This window comes from Elaeis guineensis, chromosome 5 (assembly GCF_000442705.2).
Source record: "Elaeis guineensis isolate ETL-2024a chromosome 5, EG11, whole genome shotgun sequence".
NCBI lineage: Eukaryota > Viridiplantae > Streptophyta > Magnoliopsida > Arecales > Arecaceae > Elaeis > Elaeis guineensis.
The window spans coordinates 91,584,724-91,595,762 of NC_025997.2; the positions used below are offsets into that span (position 1 = coordinate 91,584,724).

General features: G+C 42.4%; 1 non-coding gene across 1 annotated transcript; it reads right to left on the bottom strand.

Moving 5' to 3' along the window:
• Window positions 1-10,687: 10,687 nt before the first annotated feature.
• On the bottom strand, window positions 10,688-10,793 carry LOC140858238 (small nucleolar RNA R71). The gene has a single exon (XR_012141806.1). It is a non-coding gene; the product is annotated as a small nucleolar RNA R71 (small nucleolar RNA).
• Between the last annotated feature and the right edge of the window lie 246 nt (window positions 10,794-11,039).

Consider the following 11,039-nt stretch of genomic DNA (forward strand, 5'->3'; position numbering starts at 1 on the left):
AGGATCGGCGTGGTCGATCCTCTCGACGACTTCGGGCAGAATGCAGCCGTCGATCAATCGCCTGATCAAGTCCCTATCATTGAAGGGATTCTCCGGAGCCGAGGGACTTGTCAGCAGTAGTTCGGTGGCTACTCACCCTGTGGGCCACCGACTTCCTTCTCTTCCCCCTCTCGGCTACGGGCGCCTCCATGGAGTGGACCCCCAAAATGGGGGCCCCGATCGGCGGACTCCTTAAGGAGGTCCGGGGGGCCGTTGGCTCGGCATCCGAGGGAATGTCAATCACTGGAGCTGTCTGGATGGGTGCGGCCAAGCTCGACTCCTCCGCCCTGGCCCTCTTCGCCGATCCGGAGGTCGTGACACCCTTTCTTTTGTGGGCCCTGAGGCCCCTGGCAAGCATCCGCGCTGCTTCGGCGTCCATTCCTTAAAATAAAAAAAAAAGAAGCAAACCAATCAATCAAGAGTCAGAAATCGACAATGGGGTAAAAAAAAAAAAAAAAAAAGAGAGGAGAAAAGAAGAAAAAGAGGAGAAAAAGAGAGAGAGGAAAGAAGAGTGAAAAAAAAGAAAGAAAGAGAAGAAGGGCAGAAGAAAAGAAGATAAAGGAAAAGATGAAGTACTCGCAGGATCCTGGGGGCTCAGGCCAATGTTGAATAAAAGTTGCTCCCTCAGAAGATTGGGAAGGGAAGGAGCGGAATAGGCAAGAAGCTTCCGGGCAGCCTGGAGGTCGTCCTCCCCTAGACTGGGGGCCCGACGAACAGAATCCCTCAGAGAGCCCCAAGGGGGCAGGCCCAGCCTCAAGGTCGGGCAGTGGACGAAGAGGTATTTCCCCTTCCAGTTGTAGATCGAAGAGGGGGCACCTTTCAGCAACCCCTTCTTGCCGAACTGGGAGGAGAAATACCACCAGTCCTTCACCGAAGGATGGCGCTTGAAGGTATAAAAATGCCTAAACAGAGAGAGGGATGGCTGGACCTCGACTACGTGGCAAAGGGAGAAAAATCCTATCAAAAACCTAAAAAAATTTGGAGCAACTGAAGCCAAAGAGATATCTAAAAAGCGGAAGAGGACGACAACAAAGGATGGAAGCGGAAGCCGGAGCCCGGCACAAAATGCCTCCTGATATAGGCAAAAGCGACCAGATGGGGGAGTGCTGGCCCGGTCGGAGGGCCGGGAAGCTCTAGGTCATACTCCGAGGAAACTCCGTACTGAACCCTTATCAGCAAGAGTTCATTCGGAGTCAAGGAGCAGGGAATGGCATCCGGCGCAAAAATCGGGCGAGGCCCCACCCCAGATACGGTTTCATCTACAGAACGGGGGACTTGGGGGGTGGAGGCGGAAGAACTTCCAGAGTCGCTGGAAGCGGAAGAGCCAAAAGATATTTCAAATGACTTCTAATGAAGACTCTAAAGATCCCGAAGGAGACAGACGGGGCAAAGGACAAGAGGTCACAGTAGACTAACTCGGAGGAATACGACAAAAGAAAATGGCAAAGAAAAGGCTCCTAGATGGCGAAAAGAGAGGCGGAGGTTCCGGGACTAACCTAGATCACTCTGAGAGATGCAGAGGGGCGAGGACAGGGATGACTCGAAGGGCGCCTATGTCCCAAGGGAGACGCCAAGAGAGACAGGGCACTCGAAGAAAGGGCGGATACCGCTAGAATTCTGAAGCAGAATAAGGGCCCCAAAGGCGGAAGGACAGGTTTATATAGACCCTAGGATCCAGCGCCATAATGATCACGAATCCCCCCGGGTCGGCCCGCGCTCGACACGTGTCCCACTCACCATGGCAGGCGGCTGAAAGTGGCTGACGGTTGGCAGGGCCATTACTGCGATGTACCTGGGGTAGTGTACCAGCGAGAATTTCGAAGAGTCCTTTCGTATCGCCCCGAATCGAAAAGACCAAAGCACGCGCACATTTAATGCCAAAATATCTGGAGGCGGTCGTGCGCAGGATTCGAGGGGACAACTTCGGCTATGCCAATCTCTCTGTACTTCATTCGAAATTCAAACTCGGAAGTAGGGGGACTGGTGTTGGGTATAAAATATCCACAACCGAAGTTCTCAGCGGGATTGACCCTTATGGGCTCCGTCCACGACTCCAAGGAGGACTCTGCCCGGACTCCTACGGGAGCCGGGCTCCGCCCACGACTTCAATCGCAAGGAGGACTCCGTCCGGACTCCTACGGGAGCCGGGCTCCGTCGCCAACTTCAACCACCGGTAAGCTCCGTCCGGACTCCTACGGGAGCCGGACTTCGCACCTGACTTTAATTACAAGAGAACTTCGCTCAGACTCCTACGGGAGCCGGGCTCCGCCCACGACTTCAACCGCAAGGAGGACTCTGCCCGGACTCCTACGGGAGCCAGGCTCCGTCGCTAACTTCAACCGTCGGAAAGCTCCATCCGGATTCCTACGGGAGCCGGACTTCGCACCTGACTTTAATTGCAGGAGAACTTCGCCCGGACTCCTACGGGAGCCGGGCTCCGCCCACGACTTCAACTGCAAGGAGGACTCCGCCCGGACTCCTACGGGAGCCGGGCTCCATCGCCAACTTCAACTGCCGGTAAGCTCCGTCCAGACTCTTACGGGAGCCGGACTTCGCACCTGACTTTGATTGCAGGAGAACTTCGCCCGGACTCCTACGGGAGCCGGGCTCCGTCGCCAACTTCAACTGCCAGTAAGCTCCGTCCGGACTCCTACGGGAGCCAGACTTTGCACCTGACTTTAATTGCAGGAGAACATTGCCCGGACTCCTTCGGGAGCCGGGCTCCGCCCACGACTTCAACCGCAAGGACTCCGCCCGGACTCCTACGGGAGCTGGGCTCCGTCGCCAACTTCAACTGCAGGTAAGCTCCATCCGGACTCCTACGGGAGCCGGACTTCACACCTGACTTTAATTGCAGGAGGACTCCACCCGGACTGCTACGGGAGCTGGGCTCCGCCCATGACTTCAACCGCAAGGAGGACTCCGCCCGAACTCCTACGGGAGCCGGGCTCCGTCGCCAACTTCAACTGCCGGTAAGCTCCGTCCGGACTCCTACGGGAGCCGAACTTTGCACCTGACTTTAATTGCAGGAGGACTCCGCCCGGACTCTTATGGGAGCCGGGCTCCGCCCACGACTTCAACTGCAAGGAGGACTCCGCCCGGACTCCTACGGGAGCCGGGCTTCGTCGCCAACTTCAACTGCCGGTAAGCTCCGTTTGGACTCCTACGGGAGCCAGACTTCGCACCTGACTTTAATTGCAGGAGAACTTCGCCCGGACTCCTACGGGAGCCGGGCTCCATCCACGACTTCAATCACAAGGAGGACTCCGCTCGGACTCCTACGGGAGCCGGGCTCCGTCGCCAACTTCAACTGCCGGTAAGCTCCATCCGGACTCCTACAGGAGCCGAACTTCGCACCTGACTTTAATTGCAGGAGAACTTCGCTCGGACTCCTACGAGAGCCGAGCTCTGTCCACGACTCCAAGGGGGACTCCGCCTGGACTCCTACGGGAGCCGGGCTCCACCCACGACTTCAACCGCAAGGAGGACTCCGCCCGGACTCCTACGGGAGCCAGGCTCCGTCACCAACTCCGACCGCTGCCGAACTTCGGCCGATGGATCTGCACTCCCTAATGCGACACAGCAACCGTCACGATCCTGCTCCACTTCCTGCGACAGATTCCGTGCAGCTCCATTATTCCCTGACAGACTGCTATGACGGCCACGACTCTGCTCCACTTCCTGCGATGGATCCCGTGCGGCTCCACTATTCCCTGGCAGACCACTATGATGCCCACGATCCTGCTCCACCTTCTGTAACGGATACTGCGCGATTCTTCCATCTTCTGGCAAGTCGCGACAACGGACGCCGCTCCACTCCCTGCGACAGACTCCACGTGGCGCGCTACAGTGAGGGCCACGGGTCCACTCCACTACTCCTCGCAACAAATTCTTTCTGACTGTGGGCGGCCCACTACCAGACGATTATGAACGTCGCTATCAGTCTGTTGCGCCCTCCGTCTATAAAAAGGGGGACCCCAGATACGTTATTATATGACTGTGGGTGGATTTTTGCACCAACAACAGGTGATCCACTCGAAGCACCATGCTGATCAGCTTCTATGGGAGTGCTAGCTCGCATAGAAATCTCTGGATGGCTGATCTATATTTTATCTTTGGATGTCTCAAACTCTTCCAGATCTGAAGAAGAATAAGGAGGACTTGTGGTGCTGGAAGAAGGAGAGAAGAACTCTTTCTCTCTTATGTTTTTCCCTCTCTCAAAACCCTAGAATAAATTTTTAGGATGCTCACCCAAGAGAAGAAGAGACTCCTCTATGCTCACACGCCAATGATGTCTACCCAACCCCAAGACCTCACACCCAAAACCCTAGAATAGAGATCTCTCAATGATCTAATTTTCTCTATTATTTTTGTCCCATAAAAATTAGGAGTTTATGTAGATGAGGCATGGAGGTCTTTGGATGAGAACAGATTTCTTATCTTCACTAGAATTCAAATCAGATTTGAATTCGATTGGATCAACCAATTGATTCAAACTCTTGATTTCTATCAAGAGTGGATGATAAGGCTTCATGGGTGTGGAGATCATCATGCCAATCTGATTTTGGCATTGGAAAAAGGGGGCGGCATCCATGGGTGGTCGGCTAGGATGAGGGAGAGTCCAAGCTATTTTGGACTCTAGGGTTTCATCCAATAAGTCTCCAACCTAATCAAATTAAGTTAAACCAATTAGATCAATCTGAATCTAATCCAATTAGATCCTAAACATAATAAAATTTTATTCAAATTAAAATTTAATTAATCCTAATTTTTGATCAAATCAAGAATCATTCACCCTAGATAATTAGATCATCTCATAACCCAACTGAGTCAAATCAAATTGAATCCAATTTAATTAGCTCTGAATCAATTTATATTTTTCAATCAAATTGAGATAATTAGTAATTTGATTATTAATTAATCTTCCTATTATTTATTACAATTTTTGCATAAGGCTAATTATCAAATGAATTAATAATTAGATCCTTAAATGATTCTTAATCATTGATTAGCCATGTGATCAGTCAGTAACTTCTTTTGAAGTGTGACCCCATAGGTTCGAACCTAAGCCAGTAGCATAAAAATAATTTTTTGAACTAATCGATATAACCATCTAGCAATGAGACCCGACGTCCAGATAGATCGAATGGTTGCAAAGCAATATTCAAGAATCTACTGGCATATGGTTATTGTATAATTCATCCCTTTGATTTTAATGCTCAAGATGACTTAAGATTTAACTGTCAATCCTAAAATAGTCAACCACATTGTATTTCAATATTTCAAATTTATCACATGGATTATCTTGACCAAGATTTTATTAAATTAAAATATGCTGATGCATTAACTCTTACTTATTTGGAGGGATCAATTCCATCTTGACTAATGCACTTACTTGACAAGTACTTGACTGTACCTAAAAATTTTCTATTATTGAATTAAAAATTTAGGTAGTCTGGCACCAAAGTACAGTGAGTTGCTTGCAAGTCATCGTGATGATCTCAGGTCGAAGAAATACTTATACCCATATCCTTCGCAAGCTACTCTTGATAGCAGAGTGTTCCACAGTTGGTCATGTTCAATGAGATATACTCCTATATCTCACTTATATATCGTACCAGTATCTCTACACCTCTTGGCTATGAGGACAACCAACGCATATACACACAACAACCTATACTTGATAATTACTATCATCCTAGTAGTAGCATATCATTTGGCTGTGAATCAGTTTTAAGGACTATACAAAAAATACTCTTTTATCGATCAAGATAGTCCTAAGAACTTCATCACAATAATGAAATTCATTAGGAAGATGAACACTACTTTGTGATAAAAAAATTAAATAATAATTTATTAATTTATCAATTCACACACATTTACATAATGAGCTCAATTGTCAATAGACTAACGATTGGCTGTGGGACACAATTTTTTACACAATCCACATCTTTGATGTTTTACTTATAGACATACTCAAAATCCTATTAAGTATATAACAAGCTGACTCGAGTGTATATCCTCAAAAAAAGTTTGATAGACTAGCAAAGTCCATCATAGATCAAATCATATCTAACAAAATTTGATTTCTCCTTTCAAATACACCATTGTATTATGGTATCCCAAGAGGGGTCTATTACGAGAGAATCCCATTTGCTCCTAGATATATCAGAAACTCACTGGAGATGTATTCACCCCTTCGATCAGATCAAAGAGTTTTAATTCTTTTTTTAGTTTATTTTTCTACCTTATTATGGAATTGTTTGAACATTTCAAATAATTCAGACTTGTGTTTCATCAAGTAGATTTATCCATACCTAGATAGGTCATCAGTGAACGTAATGAAGTAGTAATACCCACCTCTGGCATTTGTGTTCATGGGTCCACATATATCAGTATGTACGAGACTTAAAACTTCGCAGGCTCGTTCACTTTTTTCAGTAAAAGGTGACTTAATCATCTTTTCAAGAAGACAAGACTCACAGATTGGCAATGATTCATAATCATTGACTTCGAGAATTTTCTCTTAGATCAATCTATTCATCCTGTTCTTATTAATATAACCTAGCCTACAATGCCAAAGGTAGGCATCTGAGACATTATCTATCATAGGGCATTTAGTTGACGTGTACATTACACCAGGTTGTGATACAATATAAATTTTATTATTCAATTGTCCATTCATCACAGTAACACCATTCAAAATAATATCATAATAATCTTTTTTAATTGAAATTTCATAACTATTCTTGGTCAAAAGGTCTATAAAAATTATATTCAATAAGAAACTAGGATAAAAGTGACAAGCACTAAGAATAATGACATGAGAATTGAATATAAGCTTGTTAATTCCTAAAGCTAGAACTGGAATAGATCTTCCATCTCTAATATTCAGGAATCTTTCACCATCTCAAACTCTCCTACTAATCTGAAGTTCTTGCAACGAATTGCAAATATTAATGGGACTACTAGTATTTAATACCCAAGTCATAATATCATAAATATAGAAGTTGCAAGGTGTTATCATATAATTACCTTATTTAGGAACTACTTGCTTTTTCTTCTTATTCAGCTTATTTGGATCAAGAGAGGTAACATACTGACAACAGTTCCTCTTCTAGTGACCCTCTTCTTACAGTAGAAGCACTCTGCCTGACTCTGATTGGACTTGAATTTCTTAATCTGACCCTAGCACACTGCACCTTTTTATTTTTAATTTTTTTTCTTAAAGGGATGATGTCTCACTAAAGAAGATCCTTCCACAAAATTCACCATCTCCTTATAGAGCTGGTGATCCTTCTCAAAAGTTTGCAACAACCCCAGCAAACTATGATAGTTGACTGCAGGCTTTGTCATTCTATAATGACTGAGAAAGGAGAGATAGGACTTTGGCAGAGAATTTAGAATTGTATCTTTTCTAATCTGTTTATGTAAGGGAAAGCCAACCTTGCTCAGGTGCTCGATCTATTCGAATATATATAATACATGATCGATGACCGATACCCCTTCCCTCATTCAAGCATTGAAGATAGCACAACCAGTCTTGTGTCGCTTATCGTCGTCGGGAGTATCGAAGGATTCATTCAACACTTGCAATATTTCCTTCAACTAAGCATGCTCGAACTTGCGATTGAACTCATCGTTCATCACAACCCGCATTATGCAATGCATCATTGTACGATCGTTGAGCCACTTTTGATAAGTATCTCATACCACACCACATGCATTCGGGGCAGGCTCTTCCAGTGCCAGATCTATAAGAACGTACAAGATCCGCTCAAGCTTCAAGACTATCTTCAATTTTTAATACCAGCTATCGACATTGGATCCCTAATGAATACTTAATTTAGGATGCTAGAGGCACTAAATATTGTAATCATTAGTGTTATTTTATTAAGAATTTAATGCTATCTAGTCTATTTTGCAGGTAATTGAGAGTTTGGGTTCATACGATTCAATTTGGACTCAAATTGGATCAGATTTGAGTGAACCAAGCAATCAGCTCTTATTTCAGTGTGAATGCAACTTAAAGATCAACGGTCAAGAAGCAACCTCTCCAATCAAAGGCCCAGATTAAAAGATAAATGGAATTAAGTGTGAACATGACTTATTGATCAACGGAGGAGAATCAATATGAAGATCCAAGGATCCTTATTCACACTCCCATCTCTCTTTTCATGAAATCCTAGCCTCCTCACTCTATAAATAGAACCCCAAGGCCTCCCTCTTTTTTAATGAAGCCAACGTCTAAGTTCTCTTCAAGCTTCTTTCTTTCTCTCTCTCTCTTCCTCTTCTTCATAAGTCTCAGAGAGGTACTAACCCTAGCACAACATATTCCTCCATAGATCCCTTTTCCATATCCCATCAAATCTAGGAGAGGTTCTAATCCTAGTGCCGCTACCCTTTCTCTGTTACATATCTATTTCCATCAACTTTTCTTCCTTGGAGTTCCTATACCAAGCCTTCCAGCCATCCTGTCGCTGTCTGCACAGAGAAAGATGAAGGATTCAAGGAGACACATCCACCATCGGGTGCGGCAAGAAGATCAACTTAGTTTAGTTGTCTTGTATTACAATTTTATTTTTTTCCTTTATGTATGCTTCTTTATTAGATTAATGAAAAGTATTTTTATTTTTCATGCTTCTTTCTTAATTTTTTTTATAATTTATTATTTTTTAATATTTTTAAAACAATCAACTAAGATCTCTATGGATACGACCTCGACTCACCCTATCTACATAGTAGTGAGTAGGGTTAATTTTGGTATGCTACAATACGCATCAAATTTTGGTACCGTTGCCAGAGATTTTGGTGCGATTGTTTTGAAAAAAAAAATTCAAAATTAAAAAAATTATAAAATAAAAAAATTATTTTACTACTTTTTAGATTTTTATTTCTTACTTTAGATTGCTTGATTACCTTTTATGTATGTTTTTTCAAAATTTCTGCCTCATATTACTCTTCGTATATAGTAGATTTAGTATTTTATATTTAGATTTTTTTATTTGCATGCATAGAAATATTTTTTACTTCCTATAACTTAGCAATTTACTGCTTTCTATAGATTAGAATAATTTACTATTTTATATAATTAATAATTTTCTACTTCATAAGTAGATTAGATTCTTAGTCTTTTATTTGGATTACGTAGTTATCTTTTATTCTTAACTGTGAGATTACCTTATTTGCATAGTTAAGTAGTTACCTTATTTATTATTGCCTATTATTCCTAGTGATTTACTACTTTCTATAGCTTAAAATAATTTATTATCCTAAAAATAGATTTAATTTATTACTTTATTTGTAGAATATCTACTTGTATTTTAATCTTAGTATGATTTACTTTTCATTTAGTTAGATTCACTTGATCTTCTAATATCTAATTAACTTAATTTAAAAACTTATTTTTTATTTTTTCTTGCTAAAAGATAACATAATATAAAAAGAATACCATGATAATACATAACACTTGACTAATATAAATAAATTAATTAAATTTTAAAATCCACTTAACATGTTTGTACATCATTTCCTTTTGCATTGCATATTTTTATAAAAAAAAAATCTTAAGGGCAAAACCCTAATCAACATAAGGTGGGGATTTCATCACCCTTCCTTGGCCCACAAATCACCACCTTGCAATTACATTGACCTAAACTTCTAACTTAAAATCGATTAGATGTTGACCCTTAAGGATCCTCGAGCTCAGTAGGACAAGAAATCCTAAAAGTTAGACCAAGTTCAGGTTAGTCAGTTTAACTGGTGTCTAGGAAAGTGGTTCAGAGATTACATCCTGAAGGAAGGTGGTTCATTAATTGGTTCCGTTCGCTAACCTGACCAACACAGTTGGTGTCTAAGGAAAGCAACGAGGGAACCCCCACCAACGTTACACTTACCTGGCCAGTTGAGTAGCTAGTCTGCTACTTGGAGTACTTGAAGGTGACCTTGGCAGTTAGCAGCTATCTAGATCTAGGATAACCCATAGATAGGATTGATTGAACTACTTGATTGTTGAATAAAAATATCAAATTTAATTAATTCTTCTCTATCTTCTTAGCATTAGAACTCCTTAGGTTCTCTTCTTTAAAATTCTTTTCCCTCCTCCTACTCTCCTCTTCTCTTAAAAAAAAAAAAACTAGTTGAAATTAAAACTCGATGAGATCTTTTGGATGCATGCTAGGACGCCGATCATTACAATCTAATTTACACCCATTAGACCTAGAGCTAGAAAAAATTATTCGAATAAACCAAATCAAAACCATGGATCCAAAACAAGAGACTGACCCACCTCAACAATTGAGAGAGTATTTTACTCCCTCATCTTACACGTACTCGTCATGTATCCAGCCTCCTCCTATGGAGGTGGCACAATACAAAATCAAGTCCAGCATTATTCAAATGCTTCCGTCATTCTATGGACTGACGAATAAGGATCCGTATAAATACTTGGATGAATTTCTTGAGATATGCTCCATAGTAAAAATCCAAAACTTCTCCGATGATGCCCTCGGGTTGAAACTGTTCTCTTTTTCACTTAAGAACAAAGCCAAGCATTGGTTAAACTCCCTAGATTTCATAATCATTTCAACTTGGGACCATCTTCAGAGAGAATTCCTTAAGAAATACTTTTCAATTAGAAAAATGAATCAAATTAGAAAAGCCATCACTAGTTTTTCTCAATTGGATGGTGAACTTTTTCATGAGACATGGGAAAGGTTAAGAGATCTTATTCGTAAATGCTCCCACCACGCTGTCCCCAAATGGCAACTTGTTCAGTGTTTCTACGATGGTCTATGGAAGAAACACTGACAAATGATCGATGCATCGTGTGGTGGGACATTCATGTTAAAGAGTGAGGATGAGGCTTGGCAGCTCTTTGAAATACTTAGTGAGAACCCCTACATCACATGTCTGCCACCTCTAAAGAACAACTCATGTCTCAACAAAAAAGAGGTAGAATCTATCAAATTGAAAATGTTATAAATATCCACAGTAAGGTA